The sequence below is a fragment of the Gymnoscopelus microlampas genome (genome assembly GCF_963454915.1).
Source record: "Gymnoscopelus microlampas genome assembly, chromosome: 22".
Lineage (NCBI taxonomy): Eukaryota > Metazoa > Chordata > Actinopteri > Myctophiformes > Myctophidae > Gymnoscopelus > Gymnoscopelus microlampas.
The window spans coordinates 44,465,452-44,480,451 of record NC_139959.1 but is presented as its reverse complement, the minus strand read 5'-3'; the positions used below and the strand labels follow the sequence as shown (position 1 = coordinate 44,480,451).

Here is a 15,000-nt window from a genome sequence, read left to right as displayed (position 1 = left end):
GGTCCGCAGCGGGGAGACATGCAGTCTTCCCTTGCAGCCTCAGTTCAGTCCAATGCTGCCGCTGCCTTTGTTGTTGTGCCCATAAGAGGCGACCTCGGGCATTAGTCAGTGGGAGTTGGTGTTCTGTTCCACACACAGTCATAGATGCTCTGACAGAGATACTGGGGTCAGATATAAAGTCCTCCGAGACAGCCATCGCCTCAGAGTTAGACCCTACCCACTTCAAGGTAACATCAGCCCAACAGCACAGATCGTTTAAGTCCGGCCAGTCTGACCACACACCGAAGCCGGGAGAGCGACTGTCTAGCTTTCCACTAAGTTTCCTCCTAAAGCCTAGGAAGCTAGAATCCGAGCCACATGCCAGGGGGACCTTACGTCGTTTTAGGTCCAGGAATAGAGATGAACGTGCAAGCTCTCTCACATACTGGTCATCATTGTTCAGCATATTTAACAAGTGGGAGAGCCTCGTAGCAATATATGTCCATTCAAAATTGGGAACACCCAAACCACCCTCACGTTTACTGTGAAATATAATGTCACGTGTTGTGTGTGTGTTAAGACCAGTCCATTGTCTCACTAAGTGCACAGTTTTGTCAGTCAAATCACGTAGTGTGTGGCTCAGGAGGTATAGTAGAGCAGGTCGGCCAATGATCCGTGGGTCGGCGGTTCGAATCCCGGCTCCTCCTCCTGTCCACATGTCGAAGTGTCCTTGGGCAAGACACTGAACCCTACATTGCCTCCAATGATTCGGTCGGCGCTAGCTTGCCACCATTGGTGTGTGAATGTGGGAAAAGTGGGGACGCTGGCGTCGAATGTTCGCCGCTCCACCTCCCAATGTCCCCTCCCTGAATGAATGAATGAACCATTGTAAGAGCGCTTTGAGTAAGTTTGAGTACTTAGACTCACCTTGGCCAATGCTATTATTCTGACTGCCTCCAGTTTCATGATTAGAGTCAGAGGCGATGTGTGGATTAAGTCGAGCCTGCTGGAGTACTCAGCAATGATTACCTCGACCTGATCGCCCCACTCGCCTGCCACATTAAACTTGTGGCCCAAATATGTGTAAGTCTCGTGACGTGAATAGACTTTAAGGGGTTTATTGCAAATTGTGAAATCTGTTAGTGTATCTGTTCTAGAATGGTACCAGCGGTTTCCTCCACTCCGTCTTTCATACAGAACTGCACATTTGGATTCTTTTACCTCTAATCCTGACCATTCCAAAAAGGAATGGGTTTTGGAGAGCATGTTCTTTATTACAGCCCCATGATGAGAGGCTAACTGGACATCGTCTGCATACCCCTGAACAGGGTTAGGGGAAATGATATTGGCGGGGGCACACATACAGAGACATTTCAACCATTGGTTAAGTGCTAACACAAATTTAACAGCGCTCCATGGACAGCCAGTCTTAACCCCTACTTGGAGAGGGATGGAGTCTGTGAGCTGTTTACCACAGATAACCTGTATGAATGAACCAGTGTACACATCTTTAACACAGATAACCTGTATGAATGAACCAGTGTACACATCTTTAACACAGATAACCTGTATGAATGAACCAGTGTACACATCTTTAACACAGATAACCTGTATGAATGAACCAGTGTACACATCTTTAACACATATAACCTGTATGAATGAACCAGTGTACACATCTTTAACACAGATAACCTGTATGAATGAACCAGTGTACACATCTTTAACACATATAACCTGTATGAATGAACCAGTGTACACATCTTTAACACAGATAACCTGTATGAATGAACCAGTGTACACATCTTTAACACAGATAACCTGTATGAATGAACCAGTGTACACATCTTTAACACAGATAACCTGTATGAATGAACCAGTGTACACATCTTTAACACAGATAACCTGTATGAATGAACCAGTGTACACATCTTTAACACAGATAACCTGTATGAATGAACCAGTGTACACATCTTTAACAATGTCAACATAAACTTGGGGTAGATGGCTCAAGAGCTGTTATCAGGACATCATGTGCTAAAGTGCCAAATGCACCACGGAAGTCCAGAAAAACTGAAAAGTATTCACTAGACCCATGCTTGAAATTGTCCACACACACACACACACACACACACACACACACACACACACACACACACACACACACACACACACACACACACACACACACACACACACACACACACACACACACACACACACACACACACACACACACACACACACGCGCAATAGTGTCTCTATAGCAACAATATGTTTATGTCTGTGTCCCTATAGCAACGATATGTTTATGTCTGTGTCTCTATAGTCTCGCGTAGCCAGACCCCACAGAAAATGAAAAACAGCGACCTCTGCTTTTCTGATATTCTGTGGAGTCTGGCAGGAGTATAATGTTAGACTAGAGCGCAGGGAAACACCGGTTTCATGTCTGCCTATAGCGCATCACTTCCGGTTGGTGCGACCATGTTTTCATTCCCACTAACAATATTTCTACACGGAACACTAACACCACTTCTCCCAGAGAACATGGATGGTTTTGGTTATAAGCCCACTTGTTTCTATGATGAAAGAGTAATTTAAAATGTGAATATCTTTCCGTGGTTTTGTCCGCTCCGAGGACGCTATTGTTAAATTAGTTTCGGCTAGTTTCGAGGGGGGGAGGGTGGATCATGGTGGATGGACACGTGAATCCCGCCCACTACATTTGATTGGGTAAAGCGCGGCCCACTTCCTGATCTGAAGGCACGCCCACTTGTATCCAATGCGCACTGGTTAGGACGAACCGCTCCGACAGATTCCACCGCAGGTCGGAATCTGTTCTTGAGAGATTAGTGTCTCTATAGCAACGATATGTTTATGTCTGTGTCTCTATAGCAACGATATGTTTATGTCTGTGTCTCTATAGCAACGATATGTTTATGTCTCTGTCTCTATAGCAACGATATGTTTATGTCCGTGTCTCTATAGCAACGATATGTTTATGTCTGTGTCTCTATAGCAACGATATGTTTATGTCTGTGTCTCTATAGCAACGATATCATATGTTTATGTCTGTGTCTCTATAGCAACGATATGTTTATGTCTGTGTCTCTATAGCAACGATATGTTTATGTCTGTGTCTCTATAGCAATTGCAGTGAGACACTCGCTGTGCTTCTGAATGACAGCTGTCTGGAGGGCCCGCCTCCAGAGCCTGTCTCCACAATTCGGCCTTCTGCTCAGCCAATGAACAGCATGACCACCATGCAGGGGGTGCAATACAACGCCACCATCCCCACGTTCAACCAATACAACGCCACCGTCTCCACGTTCAGCAGGCCGACCACGCCCACAGCCGCTCCGCTTGTTGTTACAGGCTCACGTTTCGACGCCACCGACACCCCCCCGCCCCCAATGACCACCCACTATGCCGAGGCCACGCCCACAAACACCACTCGCTATGCCGAGGCCACGCCCACAAACGCCACCCGCTATGCCGAGGCCACGCCCCCAAACACCACCCGCTATGCCGAGGCCACGCCCTCAAACACCACCCGCTATGCTGAGGCCACGCCCCCAAACACCACTCGCTATGCTGAGGCCACACCCCCAAACACCTCATTGGAGCCGACACGGCAGGCTGCTCCGCACACGGCCGCCTCCTCTGGTTCTGCTCTGACCACGGTGGATCGTTTAACCGTCGCCTCCATCACCCACAGCCAACAGAACAACACGTACGCAGCGGCTAACGGAGTGGTTGTTACCGCGGTTACCGCGACTACGTTTACCCCCGATGACGCCGCCACCGCGTACAAGCTAGCGACCCCCCCCGTCGATTATCATCACACGACTTCACGGATCAGCTCGAATCTACAAAGTACCGCGGAACGCCGCACGACTACGACGACGTCTCCCCATATCGTGCAAAGCGTAACCAGTGCTGCCGGAACCAACGGATCAAATGTTGCGAGCAACGCAACGCTTCACCACACCACCACGATCTCTACCCATGAGACGACACTCAACCACACCACCACGTCTCCCCATGAGACGACACTCAACCACACCACCACGTCTCCCCATGAGACGACACTCAACCACACCTCCATGTCTCCCCATGAGACGACACTCAACCACACCTCCATGTCTCCCCATGAGACGACACTCAACCACACCACCACGTCTCCCCATAAGACAACACTCAACCACACCACCACGTCTCCCCATAAGACAACACTCAACCACACCACCACGTCTCCCCATGAGACGAAACTCAACCACACCACCATGTCTCCCCATAGGACAACACTCAACCACACCACCACGTCTCCCCATGAGACGACACTCAACCACACCACCACGTCTCCCCATGAGAGGACACTCAACCACACCACCACGTCTCCCCATAAGACAATGGAGCATGATTTAACCGCTGCCAGCACCGGCCACATCATACTACAGAGCAGCACAACACTACGTACAACTACCATACGTCCTGATAACACACCAGCAAACAATGGTGCAGCTATACAGAACATAACCGTAGCAGACGAGACAACACTACTTATAACCTCTGCCCTGAGTCATATAGAGGAGACAACACTACCTACAACCTCTACCCTGAGTCATACAGCACTAAACAATGTCACAGTATTTCCTCACACCTCGGCGCTAGATGATGTCACTTCGTCTGCAGATAACGCCACAACTTTGGCTCCACACGGCACGCCGGCGTACGATCACACAGCTAACCACACAGCTAACCACACAGCTAAAGACACAGCTAACCACACAGCTAACCACACAGCTAACCACACAGCTAACCACACAGCTAAAGACACAGCCGACAACGCAACTTATACCTCCACCCCCATGTCGCACGTCTCGGTGACAAACGACCGCAGTGACACCAACGTGACAGCAGGCGTCTCTGCTGCTGCCGCTGGCATCGGTCCCGAGACCAACTTCACGCTCAGCTCAACCGCTTCTGCCACAGTAGTCACCGATCAACCGACCACGGAGTCTGGCTTTAATCTGTCTGCAGTATCAATGACCGATGCCTCCGCCGCACGGGTCCTAACGTCAACCACAACCAGCTCAACCAGACCAACTATAACCACAGCCAGACCAACTACAACAACAACCAGACCAACTATAACCACAACCAGCTCAACCAGACCAACTATAACCACAGCCAGACCAACTACAACCACAACCAGACCAACTATAACCACAACCAGACCAACTATAACCACAACCAGCTCAACCAGACCAACTATAACCACAACCAGACCAACTATAACCACAACCAGCTCAACCAGACCCAGCTCAACCAGACCAACTATAACCACAACCAGCTCAACCAGACCAACTATAACCACAACCAGACCAAATATAACCACAATCAGACCAACTATAACCACAACCAGCTCAACCAGACCAACTATAACCACAACCAGTTCTGCAAGACCAACTACAACCACAACCACAGCAAACACAGCCAGACCAATTATAACCACAACCGGCTCAACTAACCCAACTATAACAACAACCAACAGGACTAGACCAACTCTAACCACAGCCAGACCAAATATAACCACAACCAGACCAAATACGACCACAACCAGACCAAATACGACCACAACCAGACCAAATATAACGACAACCAGACCAAATACGACCACAACCAGACCAAATACGACCACAACCAGACCAAATACGACCACAACCAGACCCAATATAACCACAACCAGACCCAATATAGCCACAACCAGACCAAATATAACCACAACCAGACCACATACGACCACAACCAGACCAAATATAACCACAACCAGACCAAATACGACCACAACCAGACCACATACGACCACAACCAGACCAAATACGACCATAACCAGACCAATTATAACCACAACCAGTTCAACTGGACCAACTCTAACCAGAACCAGCTCAACCAGGCAAATTATAACCACAACCAGTTCAACTCTAACCACAACCAGTTCAACTAAACCAAATATAACAACAACCAACACAACTAGACCAACTATAACCACAACCAACACAACTAGACCAACTATAACCACAACCAACACAACTAGACCAACTATAACCACAAGCAACACAACTAAACCAAATATAACCGCAACCAACACAACTAGACCAACTATAACCGCAACCAACACAACTAGACCAACCATAACCACAACCAACACAACTAGACCAACCATAACCACAACCAACACAACTAGACCAACCATAACCACAACCAACACAACTAGACCAACTATAACCACAACCAACACAACTAGACCAACTGTAACCACAACCAACACAACTAGACCAACTATAACCACAACCAACACAACTAGACCAACTATAACCACAACAAACACAACTAGACCAACTATAACCACAACCAACACAACTAGACCAACCATAACCACAACCAACACAACTAGACCAACTATAACCACAACCAACACAACTAGACCAACTGTAATCACAACCAACACAACTAGACCAATTGTTGCCATATTTGGTCCACCCAGAGCCCAGGTCAATCAAACTGAGGTGTTCATATCTACAGCTGTTACCACAACACTCCACCACCCTGGTACCGCCACAGGTATGTATAGTATTGTATGTATTGTATGTGCATCAGTGTTAGCCTGACATTGGCTCCAGTGTAGGCAATTACAAGGGGGAGGTGATTAGAATTTCCATAAACCAATCACAAGGGATCCCCATCACCACCTCTGACCCTCATTGGACGGTACTTTTTGTACCGAATAAATCCTAGGCTCACATTACAACACCAGACCAAGAGGGGCAGTCCACTCAGAGAGTGGGCGGGGTCTATGGTCTGGAACCAGGCTACATCAGTGTTGATTTCGTCGACTAAAACTATGACGAAAAATGCTCGTCGACTACCTTTTTTCACTGACGAAAACTAAATAAAAACTAAGCATTGATGATTAAAACTAAGACTAAATATATTGACAATTTCGTCAACAAATAAAAACTAGACTAAAATGTTAGTGAGGGAAGTCATTTTATATCTGGTTGCACTCGGGTGTTGCATGCTGAAAATAGCAGATCTACAAGCTCGCAACGCGTCGCAACGCGTCGCAGCGCGACGCGTTTTGAGCTTGTAGATCCGCTGTTTTCAGCATGCAACCAAGTGTAAAATCAGCCATCAAGGCACCGACAAAATACATTTTAGTCGACTAAATCAACTGTAGATTTAGTCGACTATAATTTTATGATATTTAGTCAACTAAAACTAGACAAAAACTAAAACATTTCAGATGACTAAAATATGACTAGAACTAAATGGAATTTCATTCAAAAGACTATGACTAAAACTAAATCAAAATTTGCTGACAAAATCAACACTGGTGTGCATAATGTCCAACATCTCTTTACTTCTGACGATGGTAGATTTATGTATGCTTCGTTATAATCACTTAAAGGGTTAGGTAAGATTTTATTTGGTTAAAATAAGTGTTAAATAGCTCTATATTGTGATAGTACTCATTGCTATAGAATGATTGTTCAGTAAAAGGAGTCTCCTTGTCTCTCCACCTCTTTATTAAACAGAAAATGCATTTTCGTTTCAGTTTCATTTCCAATTTTGTCCAATCAGGACAGAGAACTCAATCAGGATAGGCTATAGATTAAACAAGTGAAATTGGAAGTGATGGCACTAAGAAATTAGCAGGCAAACTTGGAACTGGAACACTAGCTTAAAGGTAGGGTAAGTGATATTTTTTGGTTAAAACAAAAAGTATTTTGTTAAAAGGTTAAAGCACTATATTCTGATAGTAATCATTGCTATAGAGTGTTTGTTCAGTAACAGGAGTCTCCCCGTCTCTCCAGCTCTTTAATAAACAGAAAATACATTTTTCGGTAGGTGTCAAAATCTCAGCCAATCAGGAGAAAGTACCAATTTTTAAGCTTAATTTGTATAGTGTTCCAGTTCCAATTTTGTCTGCTCATTTCTTAGTGTCATTTCGTAGTGTCAAATTGGAAATGAAACTGAAACTGAAACGAAAATGCATGTTCTGTTTAATAAAGAGGTGGAGAGACAAGGAGACTCCTAATACTGAACAAACACTCTATAGCAATGAGCACTCTCAGAATATAGAGCTATTTAACACTTATTTTAACCAAAACATATCACTTACCCTACCTTTAATTGTTAGTGTTGTTGGTTAACATGTAAGGCTGTGTTGTGTGCTGCTGTAACTGACGACATTTCAGTGTTTGCTGTTACAGAACCTGCTTTATCTTTACTGATGCTTGTAGACGGCAGTGCGCCTACGGAGGAAGAGCAGAGGAAAGAGGCAGCAGAACTCCTCGGTCAGACTCAGAATGCTACTCAACTCAACTCCTCTCAGGTGAGGGCGCAAACCTCTCATCTCCATATTATAAATTTAAGAGTTTTTTCTCGTAAATCCTTACTGGATCATACTACAGCGTCACACCAAAGCATCAAAAGTAACAGATACACAGATCTTTTTCCGCGCCGCGCTTCGATCGTGTGGATCCGCTACTAAAGATTTTTCATTTATTTTAATCCTGAAAAGTCACAGTTTTGGACATCATGTGATTTCCACCAGACAGAGACGCTATATACATGTTTGAAGAGTTTCGCGATGCGACGCGTTGTGAGCTTGTAGATCTGCTATTTTCAAATAGCCTATAGGTATAAAATAGGTTTAAAGTGGTTAATGTATGTTTCATTATATCATAGTTTATATCTGAAAAGTAACTAGTAACTAAAGTTTTCAAATAATTGTAGTGGAGTAAAAGTACAATATTTGCCTCTGAGATGTAATGGAGTAGAAGTCAAAGTATTGGAAATTGGAAATACTCCAGTAAAGTACAAATACCTCAAAATTGTACTTAAGTACAGTACTTGAGTAAATGTACTTAGTTACTTTCCACCACTGCTAAGGTCCTACTGCAGATGTTTACTACTGTAATGTGGATGAGGTGCTGTGGAGACAAGGCTGGAGAAGATGGCTAGAAGGTCTTATTAGATGTTTTACTGTTGTAGGTGGAGGAGGTGCTGGAGAGGCTGGAGAAGATCCTACAAGGTCCTACCGTGTCCCAGTCAGTGGGACAGACGGCCATCGAGGTCATCAGCAACCTGATGGAGGGAGAGTCACACACCCTCTCTGGCTCCGCTAATAGGTGTGACACACACACACACACACACACACACACACACACACACACACACACACACACACACACACACACACACACACACACACACACACACACACACACACACACACACACACACACACCTGGGTTTGTATTTGTGAGGACGTCGACATTTTACAACGCATTTTTTTTCCGAATGCCATTAATTTACCTGAAGCTTAAAACCGATTAAATAGCAGATCTAAAAGCTCACAACACATCGCGCTGCGACACGCTGTGTGAGCTTGTAGATCGGTGCAGCTAGGACACCAGCACGCGACGCAACTAAATGTAAATCAGTCATAACTCTTACCTCTAATCCCTAAACCTGACCTCTAAATATCTAATCCTAAACCTAACCCCCAACCTGAATATTTTCTTATTGTAAACGTATCTCTAAAAATGATTTTGTAACCATAAAACAAGACAGACAGACAGACAGACACTTTATAACGTAGGCATTTAGCAGACACTCTTAATCCAGAGTGATTTACAGTAAGCAAGGTAAACATAAGGTATTACTTACATCAGATGTATAGACATAGTAATCTATAGGATCATAGCTAAACCAAGAACCTATCATCAGTCTAAACAGAATGATATCAAACTAGAAACTGTGCTCCTCGGAGCACAAGTCTCCGCCAGGTCAGGTAGATTATTGTGGCCTCCTGGTGGCGCTATAATAGGCCAATGTGAAAAAGGGTGGCATTTCTTCCTGGGCCAAATGGGAATCTCTGTGGACAATTTCACGGAAATCGGATGCTGCGTTCATGATTTGAGGCGTTTTGTTCAAAATGAACCAATCCTGCAAACTTTGGAAGCCATTCTTAGCCAATCAGCATGGAATATGGTAAATCGGACAGATCCGTGATGAGATACCGCGTACCGATTTGCGTGTTTTTGGACAAAATCTGTAGGAGTCGTATCCAAAAAATGTGTTTTGCAAAAGTCGGCCTCATGGTGGCGCTATGACAGCCTGATCTGAAAAATGTGGGGCAGAGGTTCTGCTGTGGCATCCAGGGAGTGTGTGTGCGCAGTTTCACAGCAACCGGGCCAACGGTGGCGGACATTGTCGCAGACAGAAGGACGGACACACAAACACACACGGACACACGGACGGACAGGGGGAAAAAACATTCTCTCTCGCCATGCCTTTCGGCCTGGCGGAGACAATAAAATCAATAATGTGTACATCAGTGGTGGAAAAAGTACTCAAATTCTTTACTTAAGTAAAAGTACCAATACTGCAATATAAAAATACTCTGTTACAAGTAAAAGTCCAGAATTCAAAATGTACTTGAGTAAAAGTACAAAAGTATTGGCATCAAAATGTACTTAAAGTACCAAAAGTAAAAGTACTAAATATTTTCAAATAGCCTAGGTATAAAATAGGGCTGAAGTGGTTAATGTGTGTTTCATTATATCATAGTTTATATCTGAAAAGTAACTAGTAACTAAAGTTTTCAAATAATTGTAGTGGAGTAAAAGTACAATATTTGCCTCTGAGATGTAGTGGAGTAGAAGTAAAAGTACTGAAAATTGGAAATACTCAAGTAAATTACAAATACCTCAAAATCGTACTTAAATACAATACTTAAGTAAATGTACTTCGTCACTTTCCTCCACTGTGTGTCATTGAGACGTTCCTCCTCTCTGACAGGCTGATCAGAGCAGTGGAAGACCTGGGCTTGAAGCTGGTGGTCCGAGGGGGGGAGGAGGAGGGGGTCCTGTCCTCTGCCTCCCTGACCCTGGCGGTCAGGACCGTGGACTGGACCCGCTTCACTGGCATGACCTTCAACGTCATCAGCCCCACCAACGTTCAGGTATAGAGCCTCATGCACTGCTTCTCAAAGTGGGGTCCTTTGGGTTCCAAGGGGTCCCCAGCAAAAATGTGTTACTATAGCATCACACTAATGTATTACCTTTGATACTTTGCTACAAAAATAGTAGATCTACTATTTTTGAACTGTGTATTACATTCACACACACATTCACACACTGATGGAGGAGGAAACCATGCAAGGCACCAACCTGCTCATCAGGAGCATTTAGGGGTTCAGTGTCTTGCTCAAGGACACTTCGACACTAACTCGGGGAGGCTCTACCGACCGCTCTACCCCTGAGCCACTGCCGCCCCCTACACACAACACTGTTGTCCTACTGCCACTGAGGAGCCCCCACCGGGAGGACTGCTCCTCCCGCCCAACACTCTCTGCTGACAGGTGCAGCCTCAGCCTGTAGGAGTACGTACAATGGCACAACGACCGATATCATGCAATGACCGTGTGTGTGTGTGTGTGTGTGTGTGTGTGTGTGTGTGTGTGTGTGTGTGTGTGTGTGTGTGTGTGTGTGTGTGTGTGTGTGTGTGTGTGTGTGTGTGTGTGTGTGTGTGTGTGTGTGTGTGTGTGTGTGTGTGTGTGTGTGTGTGCGTGCGTGCGTGCGTGCGTGCGTGCGTGCGTGCGTGCGTGCGTGCGTGCGTGCGTGCGTGCGTGTAGGTGAGTCTTCTAGGCGGGCCCCGGGCCAGGCTCCGGGACACGGTGGTGGCCTCGGTGCTTCTCCCTTCCTCTCTCACCGCCGGCCTGAGTCCAGAGGAACAACGGCAGGCCAGCAGAGTCCAGTTCACCTACTACAACATCACCTCTCTGTTTCAGGTAGGATACACATTCATTCATTCATTAATTGTCGGGGGGTGCGGTAGCGCTGTCCCCTCGCAGCTAGAAGGTCCTGGGTTCGATTTCCGCCGGGAACGCTGTGGGCGCTGGGGGCGTGTCTTTTCCTCAGCGTCATCAGTGCCCATACCCTAGGTAGGGTTGGTGAAAGGGCCTTTCTGTGTGGAGTTTGCTTGTTCTCCCCGTGTCCCCTAGGGTAGGTACCCTAAAAAAAAACATGCAGTAATCCTGCAGTCTCTATACTGCCTCCCCCTGGTGGGAATAACGTGTTCCTTCCACACGCTACGTCCTACCGCGGAAACTCCCCCCTGTCAGGTGATAAGAAGCTACGTCCTACCGGGGAAACTCCCCCCTGTCAGGTGACAAGAAGCTACGTCCTACCGGGGGAAACTCCCCCCTGTCAGGTGATAAGAAGCTACGTCCTACCGGGGAAACTCCCCCCTGTCAGGTGATAAGAAGCTACGTCCTACCGGGGGAAACTCCCCCCTGTCAGGTGATAAGAAGTGGCCTGCTCACTCCTCATGCGTTGAAGGAGGCTTGAGCTCAGTTCTGGGCTCTCCCCAGGCTGGCAGAGGGAGAGTAGCGCCCAGGATTACAAGCTTAAGCATTGGAACTGGGTGAAAAATGGGTAAAAAAAAAAAAAAAAGACATTCATTCTGTTTCAGGTACAGATGCTCTGGTAACCATATTGTTTGTATGTCTCTTCCTCTAACTGTTAGAGGAAGAGACATACAAACAATATGGTTACCAGAGCTTCTAACAGGACGTAACCCTGGGTAACCACATTGTTTACATGTCTCCTCTAACAGGATGTAACCCTGGGTAACCACATTGTTTACATGTCTCCTCTAACAGGACGTAACCCTGGGTAACCACATTGTTTACATGTCTCCTCTAACAGGATGTAACCCTGGGTAACCATATTGTTTATATGTCTCCTCTAACAGGACGTAACCCTGGGTAACCACATTGTTTATATGTCTCCTCTAACAGGATGTAACTGTTACATGTCTCCTCTAACAGGATGTAACCCTGGGTAACCACATTGTTTATATGTCTCCTCTAACAGGATGTAACTGTTACATGTCTCCTCTAACAGGATGTAACCCTGGGTAACCACATTGTTTACATGTCTCCTCTAACAGGATGTAACTGTTACATGTCTCCTCTAACAGGACGTAACCCTGGGTAACCACATTGTTTATATGTCTCCTCTAACAGGATGTAACTGTTACATGTCTCCTCTAACAGGATGTAACCCTGGGTAACCACATTGTTTACATGTCTCCTCTAACAGGATGTAACTGTTACATGTCTCCTCTAACAGGATGTAACCCTGGGTAACCACATTGTTTACATGTCTCCTCTAACAGGACGTAACCCTGGGTAACCACATTGTTTACATGTCTCCTCTAACAGGATGTAACTGTTACATGTCTCCTCTAACAGGATATAACCCTGGGTAACCACATTGTTTATATGTCTCCTCTAACAGGACGTAACCCTGGGTAACCACATTGTTTACATGTCTCCTCTAACAGGATGTAACCCTGGGTAACCACATTGTTTACATGTCTTCTCTAACAGGATGTAACCCTGGGTAACCACATTGTTTACATGTCTCCTCTAACATGACGTAACCCTGGGTAACCACATTGTTTACATGTCTCCTCTAACAGGACGTAACCCTGGGTAACCACATTGTTTACATGTCTCCTCTAACAGGACGTAACCCTGGGTAACCACATTGTTTACATGTCTCCTCTAACAGGACGTAACCCTGGGTAACCACATTGTTTATATGTCTCCTCTAACAGGACGTAACCCTGGGTAACCACATTGTTTATATGTCTCCTCTAACAGGATGTAACCCTGGGTAACCACATTGTTTACATGTCTCCTCTAACAGGACGTAACCCTGGGTAACCACATTGTTTACATGTCTCCTCTAACAGGACGTAACCCTGGGTAACCAGACCGTGGTCAGTCCCATCCTGGGCTCCAGTGTGTCCAACCTGTCCATCAGCAACCTGACAGAGAACATAGAGTTTACCATCCAGAACATCCACCCTGTGAGTGTTAGAACATAGAGTTTACCATCCAGAACATCCACCCTGTGAGTGTTAGTTTAGTATTAGACAGAATAATATGAGCCAATCAGGTGCTCTGAGTCTTTGATTAGACCACCCAGGTCCACCCGCTCCTTGTGAATCATGACCATTTTAAAACAGTAAAAAAGGCTATTTATGAAATATACTAATATAGCATCATATGATCATATCATTTATGTAAATATAGCATCATATAATCATATAATTTATGTAAATATAGCATCATATAATCATATAATAATCATATAATTTATGTAAATATAGCATCATATAATAATATAATTTATGTAAATATAGCATCATATAATCATATCATTTATGTAAATATAGCATCATATAATCATATAATCAGGGGTGCACATAACAGGTGCGCATGCGCACCCAAAATAAATAATGCGCACCACATCAGACGACGCGAGACGCTTTTGCGCACCAACAGCTGGGACAGGAATTTCCAAGCTTTTATTTTTTAGCAAAAATAAAAAATAAAAGCCTTGATATCGAGGCTAGGAATTTACTTCCTGAAGACACACTCGCGTCGGCCCCATGTACAGCCATTAGGCGCAGGGGGACAGGACACATGCTGCACGTGATTGTGTGTTGCCTTGCGTCACCTCGCATCGCCTCGCATCGTCTCGCTGCGTGCACGCAGCCAGCAGCGGCTGTTAGAGGCACTCGTCACCGATGATGACCGCACCGTGATGCAAAATATGCCGTGAATGTGCCAATCTGCCGGATAAAAGCAGTACAGCACAGGGCAACAACCTTGGGAGCTTCTCCTAACAGCGTGAGAGAAAAAAATAACGGCGAAAATCGGCGGAATTTGGAAGCAGAGTGTTTTTTCTCGCGCATCCAAATGAACGGGCTTTCTATATGAGGGAACCACAAAATGGCCGCTACTGCTATACCCTATAATAGGCCGCTCTTCATTCAGGGGTTGACGAAGCATTCAACCAAGCCTATAATAAGTGATGATGGTTGTGTTTCTCTGCCACCTGCTGGACAACTTTATATTACACATAGATAGAT

General features: G+C 45.4%; 1 long non-coding RNA gene across 1 annotated transcript in view; it reads right to left on the bottom strand.

Annotated features, from left to right (window-relative positions):
• LOC311039202 overlaps positions 1-15,000 on the bottom strand; it is a 765,206-nt gene that overhangs the window by 654,870 nt on the left and 95,336 nt on the right. The gene's annotated exons all lie outside the window — the stretch shown is intronic.